Here is a 22,503-nt window from a genome sequence, read left to right as displayed (position 1 = left end):
GGTATTCCGAGCACTTCCCATCTTGATTTTTTGGTTTGTCTTGGATGGGCAGGTGTGGTGGGCATGCCAACGTCCTAGAGGGAGGTACCAAGGAGGTGGAGCCCGAGGACGGAGCATTCACAGGTGGGGAGCATGACATGGGTGTTAAAGATAGTGGTCTAGGAGAGGATCCGAAATAAATGTTTGGAGCAAACATGGCCCGGGGGCAGGGGTGGGCGGACCATCGCCCTATTTTTGTTTGAGTTATATGATCGGGTCGGATGTGGCCTGTACCGAATTACAAACTCTTTTGATTATGAAGTTTGTACTTGAGTATGTGGATGATTTTGAGGGTGTCCGACCCATTATTGGGTAGGATGTCCTTCTTTTCAATACATGGTATGGTAGGATGTCTCTGGAATGCATGATACTTAGTTTCCCTTGAATGCACGGTACTTATTTTCCCTTGAATGCATGGTACTGAGTTTCCCTTGAATGCATGGTACTTAGTTTCCCTTGAATGCACGGTACTTTTTTTCCCTTGAATGCATGGTACTTAGTTTCCCTTGAATGCACGGTACTGATATGGGTAGGGTCGGATGTCCGATGGCCCGGGTGCCCATACACACAATTAACACTTTGAATGAAAAGATGTCTGTGGTAGGACATTCATTCATTAAAGCTATATAAGATAGATGAAATTGAAAAAGTCCCCGAGGGGTACAACATGTGTCTACTTGTAAAAGTAACGGAGGTGCTCAGCATGCCATGGGTGGCCGAGTTCTTTTCTGGTTGTGGCGCGGAAGCCTGTATGTGCCCGGATGGACAACCTTAATGATTTTGTAGGGCGTCTGGGGTAGGGCAGGTGTTAGAGACATAAACAGCCATAAAGGGCTTAACTTCTTTTTTCTTCTTGACTGAAGTCGTATAGCAGGACCTGGCTGATACCTGATTGCCTCTGACTACCCATGTGCCACATGGGGTCGGGAACTTAATCAAAAGCAAGTGGGTGGAGATCATAACCTTAAGTTGGTTAAGGGCCGATCGTCCTAGGATGACGTTGTAAGCCGTGGGGCAGTCGACCACCAAAAATTGAGTGGTTGTGGTAGCGGACGAAGAATACTTCCCGAGGGTGAGTGTTAGGTAGATCCCACCAAGAGGGGTGATCATATCGCCTGAAAAGCTGAGTAAAGGAGCGACCGACCGGTCAAGCCTCTCCTGGTCAATTCCAAAAGCTGTGAAGGCTGAGGCGAAGAGGATGTTGACGGAGCTACCACAATCGACAAGGATCTGAGCCACGTCGAAATTAGCTATGATGGCCTCAATGACCAAATGGTCATCGTGTGGAAAGATTAAATCATGTTCCTCCTCCTCAGCAAAGGAAATGGGCGACCACCCGAGCTTAGGAAACCTGGGGGTGGGTGGCTACCTTGCCCTGTGTCCAGTTGACGCGGAACATTTTGGTCCCTTTGGGGGGGGTTCCTCCTCTCACCACTCCGAAGAGTGGTGTGTTCGTCCCTGTCGTGGGGGTTCCTCCTCTCACCACTCCGGGGAGTGGTATGTTCTTCCCTGTCGCGGAGTAGTTGCTCATACAGCTGTGTTGTATTCTTTTGGAGGTTGAGCTGTTCCTGGGTTCGTTGGAGTTGAGCCTCCAATTGTTGGATGTATGCCTCCTGATCAGATTCGGCAGTCTTCTTGCCTCGCTTGTCACCCAGCGGGGTGTTGTCGACTTGGTCGAGAATAGGACCTCCGTCAGACATTGCAGGGGTCGGAAGGTTGGAAAGTCCTTGCACCTCAACTGAGGGTAGAGAATCAAATGGGGAAAAGTTGCTACGTTCCTACAGACGGCGCCAAACTGTTGATGCTCAAAAATGGTAAAGCAGTCAACGTCGAGTCGAACCACGTGGGCTCGTTGACCCACCACTGAGTGGATGACACGTCGAAGTGGGGTAGGAACGGGTAGTTGGGTCTGACTGGTGAGTAACGGAGAGAGAATAATATCCAATGCACCCTGCGCAAGCACACAAAAGTGAGCGGGAAGGGAACCGGTGTGGTACCGGTCGAAGCTTCTCCGACGCTCAAGTTAGTGTTCAGAGAATCTGTGAGCAGAGTGAGTGAATAATATGATAATGATTCAGTCGTCCTTTTGTGACAAGAAAGTACCTCTTTTATAGTACTTTTGGAAGAGTGTCAACAAATCCGGTGATGACACGTGTCCCTTGTAATGACTCGCATTGTAAGAGCGCCACATGTTACCTGTCTCGAGGATCCGAGTGAGTTGACACGGGTCGGGGCCTAGGACGCTTGAACTTGGGAGGCCGGAACCTAGAAGGTCAGGACCTAGGGAGCCGGAGCCTATGAGGCCGGAGCCTGGGAGGTCAAGGCCTAGGAGGCCAGAGCTTAGGGGGCCGGAGCCTAGGAGATCAAGGCCTAGGAGGCCGGAGTCTAGGAGGTCAGAGGCTAGGAGCCCGGGAAGGGCTTAGCCTTTGGGCCTAGGAAGTCGATGCCTAGGAGGGGCTTAGCTTTTGGGCCTAGACCCAAACGACATGTTGTTAAGCCTTGTGTGACTTGTCGTTATGCCCAGATGATTCATCATACGAACATGTAGGTAATTAGAGTAAAGATGAAAGAAAGGAGTTGAAAAAAACCATTTTTAGTCATTTCCTAATCAAACTAGGAAAATTAATAAGAGAAATCCTGGTCAATCCAGGAAATATGTAAATCCTAGTCAAATGAGGATTCCTAGTCTCACAAGGAAATATCAATCTTGGAGAAGAAGAAATCATGGTTGTTCAAAATCATAAATGAGAAATCCTACTTAGAGCAGGAAATCCTGGTTGAACTAAGAAATCCTAAGCCTAGTAGGAAAACGAGTCCTAACTTCATTGAGAATCATGATGGGAAAAATGGTAAAAGTGAAATCCATGTTGGACTAGAAATCCTACGTCTATAAGGAATCCTAGGTGGACTAGGAGATGTTGGTCAAAGTCAACCTACTTGGTCAAAGGTTCTAGAAGCTTCCACAAGATATTGGGCCTCCATACAAGTAAGCATTGAAGAATGGGCTTTAAGGAGCATGCGCATGTCAAGAGGAAACCCTAAGGAAGAGGCGCATAAGGAGACTTGGGCTTAAGTAATGCCACAAGCCCAATCAAGGGGAAACCCTAGCCTTGCCGCAAATCTCTTTTCTTTTGGGACAAGGAAAAGGTTCTCCTAGTTGGTGTTGATCTCTCCACTTCCTCGTCACTCTATATAAAGACCTCATTCCTTCACAACCAAGGGACTTCTATGCTTTTAATTTTCTGAATTATTGAGAGAGGGATTCGACATTGAGAGGCCAAGAGAGAGACTTTGCCGCAAGCCCTAGCTGACCTAGCCTTAAGCCTCTTTTCTTGTGGTCTTTCTCTTGCTTCCTCTTGTGCCGAAATCTCTAGCTTGTTTTTAATGATTTCTCTTGTTTTCTTATTTCAATTACCTAGTTTATTTTAGTTTGTTATTAACAATGGATTGAGAATTTATTTATATATTGCATCTTTTTTTCTGAATTTATTTATTATGATTAGTTAGTAATTATTCTTGCATGTTGGGATGAGAATTGATGTTTTAATTGTGTGATTAACCACAAGTGTATCAGTCTTCTACTTTAATGATTCGAAGTTTGCATGTAATAAGATTCTTTTATATATTTTGAATGTCACGCTAGTTGTATGATCTCTTTGACTGGCCACCTTAGGAAAATTGCATCTAGATTCTGGTTATGAAAGTGATAGACTAATCATGTTGAGAATTTCAATTGGTAACAAGTGAATATCCTAAGAATATATCCATGATAATAAGAATCCGTAGATGCTCATATGTTACAAGTGTTGATAGGTCTATGCTCTATGTGTTTAACGTTTCCCAAGTTCAATAACGACTCTTGCATGGCTAACAGCACTAGGTATAATCAAGCCTTAGGGAACATGTTTAGTTAACTAATTAAGGCATAATCAAACCTTAATTATGACATAGAGGAAAAATTGCTGGAAGGGGAATAATAAAAGCCTTTTAGTGGTCAAACTTTATTATTTTGTGTTTGAATCAATGACTAGTAAGGTTTGTGATAAGGGATTGCATAATTAAAATGGATTTTGGATTCTCAACATTGCAAGATAATTAAGTGTGTGTGCGTGCGTTTACTTGGTGGTGTGCGTGAGTTAAACAACCTACAACCCCCTCCCCCCATGTCATGTGTGTGTGTAGTGATTCTTAGTTGATAATTAGAATTGATTTGATGATTATTTACCTATTCCTCGTGAGATCGACCTTGTACTTGCATCATTTGCTATTAATGCGATTCGTGCACTTGTGAATAACTTAGAGTTGAAATATGTTTTAATTGATTAATTTATTACTCTAAGAAAACAACAACAGTGTATATGCCTAATACAGAGGAGTTAAGATTTATATTCATTTTCACAGTTTTCAGTTTTTATTTAAGCCTACTTTGCTTGCAACCAACTGTTACCTCCTTCCATTTCACACACACCATCCTCACGCACATAGATTAGTAAAGTCCTAGCCATACTAGGCAAGAAAAGATTTTAGACCGAGTTTGCTGCTTCCTACTCTGCCGAACAATATGCTTGCTAAGAAGTCTTACTCGGCCGAACAATATGCATGCTAAGAAGTCAGTTGGGTCTGCACCCAAGCCCAAATACCCAAAACACAAACTTTCTGACCTTAGGCACAAAAAGGCCCAAGTCAGTGGCACGCTCGCATCCTAATAGTGCAGAAAAAGGTCCAAAGTTATAAGCCAATCTCGGCCGTACACGTGGCTGAGACATTTTTGGTTATAACCGTTCGATGGTAAAGTGAGATCAACCCGAAAGTCTAGATGGGTAAAGTGTTATAATTATTTTATTAATAAACAAAAATTGATACATTTAGTCAATAGTAGACGTGATGAGCCTTAAACCCTTGAAATGCCAATGGTATTATGGTAGTGATAATATAATACAAGTTTGTAATTAATATTCTCTCATTCACTTCATATTGGTAAAATAAGAAAAAATAAATAATTAATAATTAATTTAAAAATTGAAAAAAATTTATATATATATATTTTTACTTTCATTGTGTATCCCAATAAGAGTGGACCTATGTCCACCCCCATAGTGAAACACCTCAAACCTCGAGCCATGAAAATACTGAACATCAAACTGTTAAATCTGCTTTCTCTTACTTTTGAGCCATACACAACAACATAAGTAAATAAAATTTTGTCAAAAACATTTTAAATAAATCTCTCTGGGTCCCACTGCCTCGTCTTCTTCCCACTGCTTCCTCAGTCTGCTTAACCTGCAAAACACAAATCCTACACCGCATCCATGGTGTACCGAGTTATACAACAAACCCGGTAAGCTCACTAAAGCTCGTATGAGTGAAATTTCATAATAATAATTGTCCGCAATAATTTCTTCAATTCCATACTCAATAAATAATCCACAATAAAATCCATAATTATTCAATTTCATAATAGTTCCATCACCAATTATCCAAGCAACAAGATGAACCAAATTCCTCAAATTCACATCAAAATCCCACCAATAATATTAATAATCATTCCAACCAATCAATTGCCTAATCAATCAACCATTAACCTCAACCTCAATCATTCACATTCTAATTAATATCCTCAACGCATAGACACTATCATTTCCGTCCTCACGATTCAAGCCTAGACTTTACTAAGTCCTAGCAAACAAATGCAATACAAGCAACCAAACAACCATCTATCTAATTTCACACACTTCGTTTCATGGAAATCCTCCAGCTTTATAACTACTTTCAAAAATCTCTTCTTTCAAAACCATTTTCACATCCCCTCAACCGTAAATCAAACTCTGAACTGAATTTATCCTTGAAATCTGATATCTCAAAACACTTATTCTTAAAACTCACATCATTCTCGTACCTGTACTGTAGAAAATGTCCTGGCCACAATCCCGCACTCGGGCAGGCTCAAATCCTAGCCATAATCTCGCACATAGAGGTCATTCTGTAAGAGCGGACTCGTATCCTGGCCACAATCTCGTACGGAGGGGTCTCTCCGAACGAGCAGGCTCGTATCCATGCCACAATCTCGTACGGAGGGGTCTCTCCGAACGAGCAGGCTCGTATCCTGGCCACAATCTCGTACGAAGGGGTCTCTCCATACGAGCAGGCTCGTATCCTGGCCACAATCTCGTACGGAGGGGTCTCTCCGAACGAGCAGGCTCGTATCCTGGCCACAATCTCGTACGGAGGGGTCTCTCCATACGAGCAGGCTCGTATCCTGGCCACAATCTCGTACGGAGGGGTCTCTCCGAACGAGCAGGCTCGACCGGTCAACACGTGCATTTACACAGCAGTCTTTAAATATTCTTCTCCAAATTATCCTTATCAAACCCACTCATCAAAAGGAGGTGTCTCCTCAAATCACAACGTCTTAATCATCATTGGATAAATAATCAATCATAAACAAAATTCACTCACTGTTTACTCCGATCTACACCGAAACCTTTCCGAGATTGAATTCTACTCACGACCCTTCCCTTGTTTGTCACTCAAATCATTCCAATACTTCCTCAGGACAAACTCTAACATTCCAAATAAATTCCTAAACCTCAGATCCTTATCAATTTATTCTCATGATCCAAATCCTACCCTTCACAGTGCTATTGCTCGGATACCAAATCCGGCAGCATAACGGCATCGGGAATGATATTTCCTGAATCCGTATACCTGTTATGACCAGACAACCAATATTTAAATATTCAGGTTTCACAATTTGGCCGTTCAATGACCGAAATGGGCGGTAACCACCACGCACGGTGACTACCCAGCCCCAAAGTACACTCAATACTCACCCACACGTAAACAAACCCTAGGGTTGGCCTCTAAGAGTCCTGGGGAGGCTGATTAACAAGAAAAACCACCCAACTCACCGCCACAAGTGGTGGAGCCGTCGGTGGCAGCGGCGGCACATACCTAGAAATATCCAAATTCAACTCCAAACCATCCTAATCATATAATAGAACCTTCAATTGCACATAAACATTACAAATTTGAGTCCGATTTAAAGATATTCAAAATAGACATAAACCCAAAAAAAAAATCAAATTTCTAAAGTCTCAAAATTGAACATCAACACTTTAGGGGAAAGATTACTCGTACCTAGAGGATCGATTTTGTCAACTGGACCGACGGCCAAAAGTCGCCAGAAACGCCGGAATCGACGGCGGAAGCCGGCGGCTGGCTTGGCTTCCCAAGCTCATTGCTCCGCCGTGAGACATCGTCAGGGCAGGAGGACACCATTGCTGAACTCGCCGTGACGAGAGGTATGATACCCAGTGGGTCCGGCGTCGCATCGTGGCCGGAAAACGCAGATCGCCGGCGAGGAGGATCGGCCCTGTTTCGCGTCATTTCTCCATCGGGGGTGGTCGCCGGAGCAAAGGAGTGGCATGGCTGAACTCGCCGGGGCCTGGGGAAGAAAACCCAAGTGGTCGCCGCCCTCAAATCCGCCGGAAAATGTGAGTCGTCGCCGGAGGCCCAATCGGCCTGAACTGGGTTCGATTTTTGGGGGGTTTCTGGGCTAAACGATCTACAGAGGAAGGAGGAGGGAGGAGAGGCGAGCTCGGAGAGCTTTCGTCCGCCTCCATCCGCCGCCGGACGCGCGCCCACGCGCCGGTGACAGGGCGGCGGTACTGAATGGGCGAGAGAGAGAGTATCGGGGAGAGAGGAGAGAGAGTGTGAGAGAATCCCCCCAGAAATTTCTGGATTTTTGGGTATTTAAAACCCACTCCTACAAAATTACAAAATTGCCCTTCCCTTCAAATGCTCGTATCTTTCAAACCGTAGCTCCGATTAATGCGTGCCGCGTGTCTACGAACTCGTGGACTCAAGAGCTTTCCAACGTGCCCAAAGTCAAAGATGAAAGTCCATTATTTTTAAAAGTCAACTTTGGGTCGGGTCGTTACACATAGTGTCTATGTATTAAAATGAGAAGATTTGATAGCCTGAAGAGATGAGTCGGAGTCCAAAAGTTATTGGGCTAGCTTACTTAGAGAAAACTTAAGGAAAAAAAAAAGAAAAAAAGAATTACACTATATAAGATAATTACACAAATAAAAAAAAAGATAGGGTTCAAACAATCTCTAAGGATGGTAACCAAGAAATAACTCATTGTTCTAAATAGAGAAGAAGAGAGAAACAAAATGTATAAATGTAGGTACAATGATTACAGAAAGGCTGAAAAGAAGCTCGCACATCATTTCAACAATGTATAGGGGAACCTTGAAACTTCTATTCTCCAGTTTCATATTACACCGGCATGCAACTATCATATATAGTTGCATGCTAGGATCGACCATCAAACTCTACCTCCATACATTGGCAACATTGATTGAGAAAAGCAACCACATTTTGGTGGAACCCTCAACCTAAGTTCCATATTGGAAGAGATTTCTCAACGCTAATAATAATAAACATTTCATAAGAAAATAAATTTTAAAGAATTGGACATTGTAGAGAAATGTTTCAAAATGGGTTGAGAATCATTGAAATATATAATCATTTGGTCTCCTCCAAGTGAATCATTTGGATATCATTTGGTCTCCTCCATATAAGTGAATCATTTGGTCTCCTCCAACATCTCACTAAACTTCTAAACATATTATCCTTTCGTTCAAATTTTTGAAATATAATACTGTAAACACATAAATTTCAGTGATAAAAAAAATCACTAAACAAGTGTTTCGTGGTCAATAAGTCAAAATTTGACCGACCAAAGTCTAACTGACATGTACTATGCGACATATAAAATTATGACACGTGGTGCACGATTCATCCAAATCAAACGGTTCCCGAGGGTGACATGTGGCAACATCAGAAAGGGATCACCAGTTAAATCAAGTTAATGGCAGAAAATGAAAAAATGCCTATTAATTGGCTCTAATTTAAATCAAACATTAAATTAGATCAATTAAATTAAATTGATTGATTCTAATTAAGCTAATCAAATTAAGTTGATTGGTGGGTGATTTAAATTAGGCATTCAATTAGAGCAATCAAGTCAAACTGATTGATAAATTCTCGAATTATGGGAAATAAATGTCAAATCAAACCAATTAGCCCTAAATCAATCAAATTAGGGCTTAAATCAAGTCAATCCCACAAATTAGGGATTCAAATTGGGGATTCGAAATCGACACCCCACTTTTGCCTATAAATATGAGCTCCTTGTTCAGAAGAAGGGACCTCGGAAAAAAGCTTTGGCAAAATTCAGACAAACTCTGGCCAAAGGTAAAACACTTAAACACTCTCAAAGTTCTTCATCAAGCTCATCAAGAATCAACAAGCACAATACACACGTGCCGATTCTTTCATCACCAAAGCCGAAGAAATATTACCACATGACACACCTCGTGGCCAAAAATTGATCAAGATCAAGCCCCAACGACCATTGATCAAATATCAACCATTCAAGAAGACTTGAACATTCAGCCGTTCGATTCAAGAACAAGTGTTCATGCATCACCCTTGAATCAAGTGCAACTTTAGAGATCGAATTAGAGGAATATTCTTGTAAAGAATAGACACACAGAGATTGTGATCCTTAAATCTATAAATACAAATATTTTGTACATTTTTCTTGTGTTATTTAATTTGCAGGAAAATTGTGTTCACAAATATATGGCTCAAAGCACGTATTATTTATGGCTAGAAGAAATTCTATGGGTGAAGCTAATATGTTGTTTCACAAGAAATTAATTAACTTCCATGACATAAATGCAATATGATATGTCACAAGAAATGTAATTTCATCGATTACTCAATAAATTCATGATGTAAATTTTTATATAAGTATATTACAAAATGATATGTACTGAAATATTTTGACAAATATTATTTAATTTAAAATTTCACGATATCAAATGCAATTTAAATTCTTTATTAATTATTTTTTTTTAACAATTATAGGAATCATACAAAAATGGGGATAACAAATGATGTTTCATTATGCATGTCACTATTTTACTTGTTGTAAATAAGTGAATTCTAAAATAGACTCATATATGAATCAATAAAACATTGCTGCATCATTTGGTTTTACCGAATTTATAACCTCGATCGCAATTCAGGATATATATGTCAAAATTCAGGCAAGTGAAATAATTTAGCATTTATATATATATATGAGAGTACAACCTTACACACTCAATGAAACCTAAATACACAAGAAATATAATGAAAAAAAGATAAAGAAAGCAATAAGAATAAGGAAAATATAATAAAAGAAAGTTAGGGTCTTATATGAAGTTAGACACTTTACCCAACTGAACTTTAGGGTTGATCTTACTTAACCATCTAACCAAATATTTGTGCCAATTTACCACCTTAATATAAAATTTTGTGCAATGTCCTACCACGAGCAAATTCCATTAGACTTTCCGTTAAAAATAAGCACGTGTGTCGCAATGACCCCTTGTTAAGGAGTTTTTTTTTTGCACTTTTTATTCCTAATTGGAAATGTCTTTAGAAGATTTTCTTGGTTAAAAAAAAAAAAAAAAAAAAGTTGTATGTAAAAGAAGCGTCATGCTCCAAAACCCGAGTATGTAACAAAGGCACCTATCTTGAAAATACCCGAGACTACAACAACCACTTTCCAGTTGTTATAATCCTAATTAATATTTCCAAAATAAGTTAAGCCTTTTGAGTTTGAGGAAAACAGGTTGAATCAGAGTTTTCGTGCCAGCGGAAATAAAATAAGTTGATAAAACATTTAAATATATTTAAATAGAAACCATTCCATCAAGGTTACGAGTTTAGGAAAGGTAACCTTAAGGAACATAAGATGATGTTCAACATATTTACAATACGACCAACCCAAAAGAAAACTGACAACTGTTCGAAATACATATATATAAAGAGGTACTTCAAAAGATGGAAATAAATAGCTGCAAGGATCAGTAACAAGGTAGACCTTCCTGGAAGAAAGGATCTAAACCAGATAAGTCTTGGAGCTGACAAGAAGATAGACCGTGCCCTTATTACGAATCAACACTCAAAGAGCACAGTAGAGGGTAAGTATCACATATGATCATAGCTTCCCCTCGAGGGATCCTGGCTAGGTTTGAAAACAATAGTTGAAAATATATATAGCCAGTGAAAAATATTTTGAAAATATGCACAAGCACAAACCAAAGAATCAGTATCAGTTTCAAAAAGTCATTTGCATGCTCACACAGATTTTGCAAAACCATTTTCGGAAGCTTCCAAGTATCATACCTGATGACCAGCCATTTTGGCTGACTACCGCTTACCAACACTATTAGTAAAAACTTATATTGGTAGCGAGAGTATCCATTTCCTAGTAAGTACCACCTAGACTGGCCTCCCAAATGGACAATTAACTAGTTTGTCGGTATTATCCCTCCGGAAGTTTAAGGAATCGAAACCCAAGGTCATCATCGTGACCCCTTACTCTCAGGTCATCCAACAAAAATAGATATCGCTAACAGTAGATATCATCTCAACATAAAACCATGCACAAATGCCAACCAAAAACATTACAACTTTTACATGCATTTATATATATATATATATTATAATAACACATGTAGTAAAATGGGTCTCTAGACAGGGTGTGAGTTTCTCCCTACCTGGAGTCCAGTGCTTAGCATGATCCCACGTTCAAATCCAACTTACAGCTTTACTTATCCGCTTGTTCACCTTTGGGTAATTGGAGTCCCTAGTCCAACAACTGGTGTTAAAAACTAATTCCTCATAATCGATGACCTTGTTGGTGAAAGGTCTGCTTTAATCGATTCAGAGGTTCAGCACTAGCTTCGTTGGTAGGCTTTTTCTGAGTCTTTAATCCGACATGACCCTACTCCCTAAGGTAGACAATCATGTCAAATCTTGTTCAGAAACCAAGTAACGGTTTGGTTTCTAAACCCTAATGGTTTCTAATTAACTCCATTTTTAATTAAGTCGAGGAGGCTGATCAGTTATGAACCTACAACGAGACCAGATCAGTGCATGGGGAAACTGAGGGAGCTCCGACTCAGTACTCAACACCCGTATGCTCATGGACTGACCTTAGTCATCACGTCATTTGGTTACCACTAATATGGCCTCAATATTTAATTAAGTTGATTTTATTTAACAAAAATTAGGTAGCGTTTCAGCTTAAATAAATAACTTTTAAATAAGCTGAGTTGAGGGGATTACCTAACGAAAACCTTGCACGGGCAAAGTTAATTTCGATACTACTTGAGTTGCTAATTTTGAGGACAAAAAAAGTCTAATTAATAAGAGAATAATCTAAGAAAAATTTGACAGAACCTTAACTAGGGTTAAGGGATGACCTAAGGCTTTCAGGGTCGAAGCCTAATTTCTATAGAGCTTCGGCTAAACAACCTCCTAGATGGTAGAGCTCGTCACCACTAGCGCGTAGGTTAAAACGACTCGCCAATCCGACTTCCAGAACTCTAGTTATGATCAAAAGAAGAAAAAAAAATTATTTGATCCTAGAGAGAGAAGCTCTCTAACATAGAAAATAGATGGAATTCTAGAGAAAGCTCTTAGAATTCAAGATTGGTGTGAATGAAAATGATTAAGTGGATGAGTATTTATAGGTGAGTGAGGGTAGATTCAATGGCTAAGATTGATTTAGGATGAATGGCTAGAATTTAGTAGAAGGATTTAGATCCAAAAATAATTTATTTTTGAATTCATTAATTCAAAAAATAAAAGGATCTAAAGTGTTCTTTTTGTTGATCCATTTGGGCTTCAAAAATATAATGGGTTTTCTAAAGAAAAGTGGGAAGGTGCAGCCGAAAAGAGAGAGACACGGGTTGGACTTGAGTCAAAGTCTATCGTCCAATTACGGTGCACCATGTGGCATCAAGTTAATTTTCTTTATTTTCCTAACTTCAAAAATTAACTAAAAATAACTCGGGACTCTGAAAAATTCACCGAAAAACCCTACAGACTCGTCTCAATGAATTCTAATTATCTAAAGGGTCAAAATATTATTTTGACTTTTATAATTTTTCTGAAAATTCCCAACTTCTCAAAATAAATTATGGAAAATCAAAATAACTAAAAACAAAATTCAAAAAATTCTAGAAAATTACCAAAAATAGAATTAAGTCCAAAATAAATTTGGAAAAATTCATGGTGTGTCACAAGAAGCAAAACTTATTTATAGCCATTACACTTCCAATGTCCCTAAATACAATGAAAATCTTTCAAAAACAATTCCAATTTGAAATAAAAAAACCCTTTATAAGGGGGTAACGTGCGAACACGTGCTTATTCTTAAAAAAGGTGTGACGGAATCTGCCCAAAGTCTAACATTACAAAGAGAATTTTATATTAAAGTGGTACATTGGCACAATTTTTTTTGTTAGTGTTTGGATCCTTCTAGAAGAAGAACATGTGACAAGCACTGGACAATAAACAGGACGTATTGGGCGGCCCAACCTAGTTAAAACAAAGAAGAGGCCCAGAAGGCGCAAAGGTTGACGGCCGAAACTATGTGCTTTGAGTAACAACCAACCCATGAACTCAATAGTTGCGAATCGAGAAGAAGAACTTTGGTCAACAACTTTTTCAAATGCCAACTCATCAAGTAGGGTAATAATCACTACGCCTGCAAGTTGTCACAATCGTACGTATTTGTATTCAGTGTCCATCATACCCTATACACATCACAAATATAGAAACGGACAAACTTGGAGGACAAGTGACCTTCCCTATAAAAAGTAGCACAAAAGATGGAAAAAGAATCCTAGAGCACACATATATCTAGACACTACCAAAATTCAGATCTACTTAGAAACTTCTTTTCATATTTTTAGCTACAGTGTTATTTTCGATTGCAAAAGCCTTATTTATATTTTGATATTTTTTTTAGTAAGTCTGTTTGTATTTAGCTATGCTAAAGGTTTTCCCCATTAGCTTATAGTATTTATTTCTCTATCACTGAAACATGCTTTCTTTTTCTTGCAATGTTGTTTCCATACCTAAAATATGTGCACCAGGTTAGTTAGATTCATAGTGAGAACTACTATTGTGTATATACCTAGTACAACTGAGTTAAGATTTATATTCGTTTCAAAGAATTCTGTTTTTATTTAAGCCCACTTTGCTTGCAACCAACTGTTACCTTCTTTGATTTCACACACACCATCATCAAGTGCATAGATTAGTATAGTCCTAGCCAGAGTAGGCAAGAAAAGAATTTAGATCTAGTTTGGCTCCCACTCGGTCGAACAATCTGTTTGCTAAAAAGTCAATTGGGTCTGCTCCTAAGCCCAAAACCCAAAACACAAACTTTCTGACCTTAGGCCCAAAAGAGCCCAAGTCAGTGGCACGACCGGATCTTAATAGTGCAGAAAAAGGTCCAAAGTTGTAAGCCAATTTTGGCCGTACACGTGGCTAGTACATTTTTGGCTATAACATTTCATAGTAGCTAGTAAAATAAGAAACAAATAAATAATAATTAATAAAAAAACTGGAAAAAAGAAAAAAAAAAAACTATTTTTACTTTCGTTATGTATGCCTATAAGATTGGACCTATGACCTATCTCCATTGCGTCTATGTATGGAATTGAGAAGATTGGTTAGGCCAGAGAGATGGGCTGGAGTCCAAAAGTAATTTGGTTATCTTACTTAGGGAAAACTTAATAAAAAAGCTATTTTGCACATTTATCCGCTACACTTTGCACCATGTATGCAAACATTATCCATAAAGAAAATTGTGGCCAATTGTCACCCATACTTTGCAAATAGTACTAATGTGGCACTTACTGTTACATTCCATCCATTTTCTGTTAAATCATAATTTTTTATTTTTTTTTTTTACACATTTACCACCCAAACTTTACATTCCGTATTCAAATACCACCCATAAAACAAATTTTGGCCAATTGCCACCTGTACTTTGCAAATGGTGCTAATGTGGCACTTGCCGTTATATTTCATCCAATATTCTATTAAGTCTAAAGATATTCTCGTCAATTTATATATAAGACATTTAAAAAATACTTCTTTTATTTGCTTGCCAAAAAGCTACATACTCAATTTTCATAAATAAAAAAGTTACATACTCAGTAAACTTATCGGCCTTTGCTTGGTTATTTACATGTCCACCCAATTACATTAACCATTACATCGATCAGCTATGAGTATTCATGACTGGAGGGAAAGAATGAAAGATGCATGCTGATGTTCAAGCAGAAAAGATTAGTATCGTAAACCTGATCATGTTTGAAAAATACATTGAAATAATTATTTTTCATAGAAATATTTATTTTACAAACTAAAATATTTTAGAATTAAAAATGAATAATCAAACCTCACCTTCACACTTATCAGCCACCACCATCGACACACTTCACAACCACCGTGTTTGGCACACCCATTTTTGGTTGATTAATATTTTTTATATTTTTAATTTAAGTGTAAAATTTATATTTTCATTACAAAAATTATTTAGAAATACATTTTCAATTTTCTAAAAAAATAATTAGTTTTTTATTTAGACAAAAAAAAGTTTTTTAAATTCTGTTCACGGACAAAATGGAAAGTTTATGAAAAAAAAAATTCTCTATTTTACACATTTATCACTCAGATTTTATGGTACATTGTATTAGACTCTGGATAGGAGTAAATAGTTTGTTTGGTGTCAACTTGTATTATTTAATTATCTGACTATGTAAACCGGACTGGGCTTTTAATACTCTCCTTACCTGACTAACTAATACAACCCACACACCTGAGATTAGATAATACACGCTTAATTATAAAAAAATTGGGAAAACAAAAACACGCTAAAAATCAACAGATGCTCTTTTCATCTTCTTCTCCCTAGGGTTCTTCTATGCTATATTCTCCACAGATTATTCTCTTCGCTCTTCTCCAGGTATCCATCTCTCTCACTCTCTCTCGAATATGCTTCCTCTTGCTTCTTCTTTGTTCTTCTCTCTTCATCTTCTCTTTCTTTATATATTTCCTCTTCTATGCATGGTATCTGATTATTTCTTCTTATATTTTCTTTTAGATTTATTCAATAGATCATTTTTTTGGGAATTAGGTTATGATTTTTTCTTCAAAGTTTTGCTTGGGCGGTGTTTTTCTTTAATTTTCACTAAATTATCAAAGAATTAAAAAAAAGAGTATGATCCACTGCTATCTGGCAGAGCACCAAAAACAGTATAATTTAGTCTGACTGTTTATCCGAAACAGTACCAAATGCCTGATAATATTTTGGATAAACAGTTAGTACTTTTTATAACAGATTAATACTATCCGACAGAAATTAGTCAATACAGTCCAACATACCAAACGAGTCCTAAATGTGTAAATTAATACCACCTATAAAATTGTTTTTAGCCAACTGACACTCATTAATACCACCTATAAAATTGTTTTTAGCCAACTGACACTCATTCTTTGTAAATGGTCCTAATCTGACACCTGCCGTTACATATTTTCGGGATAAAATATAATGGCAAGTGCTATATTAGCACCATTTGGAAAGTATATATGGGTGACAATTGGTCAAAAAAAAATTTTATGAATGGTATTTGCGTACATAATACAAAATCTGAATGGTGAATGTATAAAATAGCCTAAGAAAAAATGAATTGCATGGGCCACAGTCCATTTAGCCCATAGTGTATATTCACCCCTCGTTGGGATGTTCGAACTAAATACTATGGTTCCAACCCAAAGTTCTTGTTCGCCTGTTGACCCATAGCTTATTGGCCTGCTATATCCGAATTCATGTTACTTGTGCAATTTGTCACTCTCGCTAACAACTTCATTGTTTTACCTATCCACGTTTTTGCAGACAGTAGGCATGACGGTATGAGCTGGTGAAATCTACAATAAGTCATACAACGTTAACCCATCATTTTTGTCATCAGACTCATCAAGATTTAAAAAGCCCAAAAAATAAAAAAAAAATAAAAAAAATTAGTTAAACAATTCTGTAGGTGTAGCATCCATATGGTGTGGTGGTTGGGGTTTAGTCATGTTTGGTGACCAAGGTAGCTGGATCGTCACATGCTGCCTGCACATGGAAATGTAATTGTCATGGACCCCTAATCTTATTTCCCTTTTTTTCCACCATATATAATCTCTTTCTCAGGTTTCACAATTCAAATCAGTTACCTGTCTTCTGTTGTGTGAGAAAATGATTTATTTTTAATTTTGATTTTGGAAAAGGTCCCAAAAGAAATTCAAGAAATTAATGTATCGCAATTAAGAATAATGAAGAATGCAAATTTTTTGTTTTTGAAATGAAACGGCAAGAAAGCAAATTTTTTTTAAAATACTCTATTTTTCCCTCCATTTTGGTAATAATTGATGTTTGATGAGTTGGACCAGGAGGTTGTGAGTTGCGAGTACTACCACCAGGAGTGTAGTACATCTCATCTCTTTGACTCTAACTTGTTAATTCTTCATCTTTCTTGTTAATTCCAGTTAGTACACAGAAGCGGTAGTACGTACTACCACATTGTAATCCTGGTCATTAAATTGGATTTGGGTAGTACATGCGTGTACGATTACGCTTGGCCTATATATTTGGCATGGTATATGCACATGTATGTACAAACTAAGAACAGCAAGGGACATATATAATATCCACAAGTTGACTGGGCTTGTCACAAATGAAAGCAGATGGAGGCAATTAAGAGGTGCTTCTCCCTATTGGTTTAGATCGAGGAGCTGAATCTGAGGATATATTGGGTGCCAAATGCAAATAAGAGGTAATATAGGGGGAGAAAATGAGAAATGTGAAAGAGACTAATAAGACAGCTAGGGAAGAGGTAGAGCATGGATGGAGTGTCCCAACAGCAAATAGAGCTGTTGTGGCTCTACTCATGCACTGCCTCTTCCCTGGCTAGCTGGGCTCCCTCTTCCTTTTCTCCTCCTTTTTCACTCATCACACCTCCTTAATTACTTTTTCTACCTCATGTTATTTTTTCTATACTTGTCTAGACATTGCTATACTTGTCTAGACATTGCTTGACTTTCAATCTGATCTGCATATCACAAAGAGCCGTTGTGGCCCTCTCATTTGGTGTTGTAAAGATGGAGATTTCGAATCATAAATCGATCTCTCTGCCAACCACAGGCATGATCATGCCTATCAAAATGATCATTACAAGAATTAGTTATCTTTCTCATTCAACAGAGATTGCAGGCTAAGAAGGCTTTTGAAACTACATCTGTTCTTTTCTTCTGTTTTTTACTGATTTCAAGTTAGGAGCAATATTGGTAATTGATCATTTTCTTGAATCTTGATAACAAATATCTTATAGATATAGTATATTAGAGGTTTCAGAATTATCTGAGCATTCTGCAATTTTTGATCTTGATCAGTAATTCAAACATACATGCATATTATGGTAGCAATGACTAAGCCCATTCAAGCAAACAATACCTAAACCATTATGCTTAATTTTCCCACCAATACAATCAAGATTCAGAAGCATGCACATTCCTCATAACAGAACATTGACTTGGAAAAACATAATTTGATATTGAAGATCAGGAGGGTCCAGTTACCACTTCAATCAACTAGGGATCCGTTGGGGGTGTAGCAATATAATAAGGGCAAAAGAAAGAGAACAATTGTGATTTATGAATTGAACAGTTTTCTGTCATTAATTCGGTTGACTGTAATCCTGCTTCCATTGTCTTCGTCAATCAATATAGTTTCTTCTACTTAATACACCCATATGTTTTTCTTATTAAACTTTTGATTTCACTGATGGCACAACATTGTTCAGAAAGTGAAATGTATGGTAACCTGTTAACCACATAACAGATGGCAAGAATAGTCATGTAATGTTCCCAGACATCTTTGTGTCTACTAATTCTCATTAAAGACAGAGGAGATCAGTGCCCCGGCCGTAACTACCAAGTGAGGGTGTATACTAATTCTTTGAATCATCAGAATGCAGACACAGAGAGAGAGAGAGAGAGAGAGAGAGAGAGAGAGAGAGTGCTATTTAGAGTTTGGAGGAACAATCTCATATCTGACTTGAATTTCACCAACAGCTTCTGTATTGCAAGAAGAGAAAGGTGATATTTACAAGCTGCTAAACAGAGCTTTTAAAGTGTTACACTTACAATGATCAGCAGCTTTACTTCAAGAGCAGGTTATGCACTAGAACGAGAAGGCTTCAAAGGATAACAATTGGTCCTACACATTAATTCAAGTCCAACTGAACCAGCAAACTGTTGCAGAACATTTTCCAAAATCAGTGAAAACCCAACATTTTCCAATGCAACTGCTTAAAGAAGTATCCAATTTTGACTGAAGCAAACTAGCCATCTTATAGGAAGGAGATCTACCTGTCAAAGTTACATATGAATGATACAGAGTGCACCAATTAATGAAAAACAAATAAAAGCATTCTTTTACAGCAAAGGATATAATACCATCATGATTGATAAGTCGTCATCCAACAACATGTGTGTGAGTGAGTTCAACCACAACATTTAAAGAAACAATTGGCCAAAGAATGTATAATCAAGAGGTCAATATGATAATACAACTTCCCACTTTGTAATTTACTAATATGTTTATTTGATTTTCTTTTCTGCAATCTCTACAACAATTAGCTTATCACTGGATCTCTTTTCAAGACCTCCACCTGAAGACTACTTGAGCACATAGATTATATGGAATGTCAAGCCACATCGATTTTATTTCTACAATCTTATCATTTCCACATTAAAGTTAGCATTATTTGAGTGGGAAAAAAGAAATAAAGCAGAGTTATTCAAAAGTGGTATTACACAGCAAATCAGAGGAAGGCTAAGTCCCAAGAGGAAAAATCTAAAGAAAAGAGTGGTAATGGGGGGATGTTATATTTGTAGAACTCTAGTTTAAAATGTAAAGTTATTTAAACTGTGAATGACATTTGGATCATGAAGAATGACCAAAGAAAAGAATGCAAGAAGGGCAAAACAATCTATAACTTTCAAACGGCAAAAGCTAATGAATTCCATAAACAAAAGATTATACATACTTGTTATTTTCGTCAGTCCAGCACAGGGATTAAGTACAGTGATCCACATGAACATAATTGTGCACCTCTCCCAGTTTGTGATCCAATTTACCAGATTCTATAACCTGCAAATCCTCCAAAAGAATGACATAACGTTTCTGTACATCCTCTGCAGTCTTTTTGCCTCCAAACAAGGCTGCAACTACTTCCCAGCGATGCGGGTCTTGTTCATCAATCAAAGCCAAAGCCAGTTCAAACAACTTGTTCTCCTCCCAACTCCACCCGCACAACTTTGGGAAAACATTCATGTCCATGTCACCGGAACCAAATCACACCCTTTTTTATCAATTTTGGGGAAAATAAGGATGACCCAGTAATTCAGTCACATGCTGTTTCTGCAACCTAGTACAGTATCCATTGAAATTGAATTGAAAAAGAATGATGGGGTAAGATTCTTTTCTGATACCTTGTTTTCTTCTTGACCAGATTCTGGCACACACCCAATCTTCACTGTTTTTTATGGGTGTGTCAGGTATCTGTTATGGGCAACAAACCTTTCTTCTATAGGAGCCATTGAACCATTTGGGCCAAAACGGGAAACCAATGATCATAAACAGACAAAATCCAAAACTTCACTAACCATTTCTTGCAATACCAAGAATCTCAATTCTTTTTTGTTTCCAATTCTAGTATTGGTATCCAATTGATGTTAGACCCTGGACTACGGCATATCAAATATTTTATTACTTAACCTTGGAATTTAATTAATTCACCCAATAATGGGGGGTAAAAAAAAACGTTTATCTATCTCCTCTACAGCCAATTGAAATTATTTCAATTTGCCTACGTTTCTGGCTTGCAAGAAAAGAAAGAGACCCGTGTGGTTGGGAGTAAACAATGCCCCAAATTTCTACATGTCCAAGCATTTACAATTCAGAATTGAATTGGGTCACTTTCAAGGACTTTTTAATGGGTAAACAGACTGCCTAACTAAGTGGTAAAGAGAGATGAACCAAATACTTAAAAGTGGTAAAAGGAAGATTTGCTTTATTTATCAAATTTCCATATTGAATATGTTAGGTAAGCATTAGCCATTAAACAAAGTGAAAACGAGTGTGGCCCTACATTTATTTTTTCTTGTAAGAAGGTTCTTAGGGTAAAGGTAGCTTTTTGTTAGATATGTTAACCCGTCCCCTTCTCGGACCAATAAAAAAACAAAAAAAAGAAACCTGTCCCCTCCAGTCCAGACAGTTTTGGGTCCAGAGATTTGCATTTCCACCATATCTTTTGGGCTTTGCTCATAGCCTTGTATATTTCATCAATATCATCTGTTAATCTGAAGTAGACCAAAATATTTCTTTTTCTCTTTCTAAAAAACACCACTAGTACTATGGCTGAAATGCCCTATATGTTCTTTTACTTGTTTTGTTAGGTTATTGGAGAATAGCTGTGTGTTAAGGATGCGAGAATTTCAGATTCTAACTTCAAGTTAAGTAGTTAAGTAACATCAATAGTGACAGGTGGGATTTATGAGTGAAATGTTATTCCACATTTGAACTCTCTCTCTCTCTCTCTCTCTCTCTCTCTCTCTCAATTTGAGGCTCTTAGCATTTATTTTGTTAGAAAATTAGGCAATCAATTATGGATATTGTTATCTTTATAATGTCTAAGTTAAGAGATAACATATTAATGAAATCCACTTGTTTGTGTGGGGCAAGTCCTCTCTTGGATGAGGAGAGATAATGATGATGAGTCAAGTTGTGAAAGGTCAGTTTCTAATTTTTATTTCTTTCAACTTAAGGTATATTTAATTTGGATTTTAAAGAAATTATAGATTGTTATAGATTCTCAATAATTTCCATAGATTCCACATAATTCTATATAAAATTTAATGAACTTTTTTTGAACTTTTATATATATAGAGTTTCAAGGGCCTTCCAATAAGTGATTCCTCATTTAGTGTTAAATGAGGGATTCTCATGTGGGGCCCACACGAGTTGTTTTGTGTCAATCAAAACTGTCCATTTTTTACATCTCTATTGATAGATCATTTCTATAAAAAATCAGCTAAATCGGAGACCATTAAGATATCTAATTTAGATCAAATAAATGGACGAACAACAAGTTCGTCTATAAACACCTAAACTTTGTCCGCTTAATCAAACGGATAAACGGTTTCCGATTTAGTTGATTTTTTGCAACGATGATCTATCAATGAAGATATAAAAAATAAATGATTCAAATCGACATAAAACGACCCATGTGAGTCCCACAGGAGGATCCCTCATTTAACACTAATGGTACAAAACCAATTTTCTCAAATGGTATAAAATCATCTCTCTCAAATTTGTACAAAACCAAATCTCTCAAATCCAAATTCTAAACTCAACTCCAAAGTGGCACAAAGCCAACAAAGTCAAATTCTTCAATGAACTACGTTCGGTTTGATTTCATCAAGGATACG

At 37.6% G+C, this 22,503-nt stretch overlaps 1 pseudogene across 1 annotated transcript; it reads right to left on the bottom strand.

Moving 5' to 3' along the window:
• Positions 1-17,647: 17,647 nt before the first annotated feature.
• On the bottom strand, positions 17,648-20,765 carry LOC147283219 (protein RADIALIS-like 3; annotated as a pseudogene). The gene is made up of 2 exons (XR_015122883.1): positions 20,061-20,765; positions 17,648-19,263 (listed from the first exon to the last, which is right to left on the bottom strand). The product of XR_015122883.1 is annotated as a protein RADIALIS-like 3 (transcript).
• Between the last annotated feature and the right edge of the window lie 1,738 nt (positions 20,766-22,503).

The sequence above is a fragment of the Dryas octopetala genome, chromosome 6 (assembly GCF_963921425.1).
Source record: "Dryas octopetala chromosome 6, drDryOcto1.1, whole genome shotgun sequence".
Classification (NCBI taxonomy): domain Eukaryota; kingdom Viridiplantae; phylum Streptophyta; class Magnoliopsida; order Rosales; family Rosaceae; genus Dryas; species Dryas octopetala.
The sequence above is the reverse complement of the archived record's forward strand: the minus strand, read 5'-3'. Positions and strand labels throughout refer to the sequence as shown.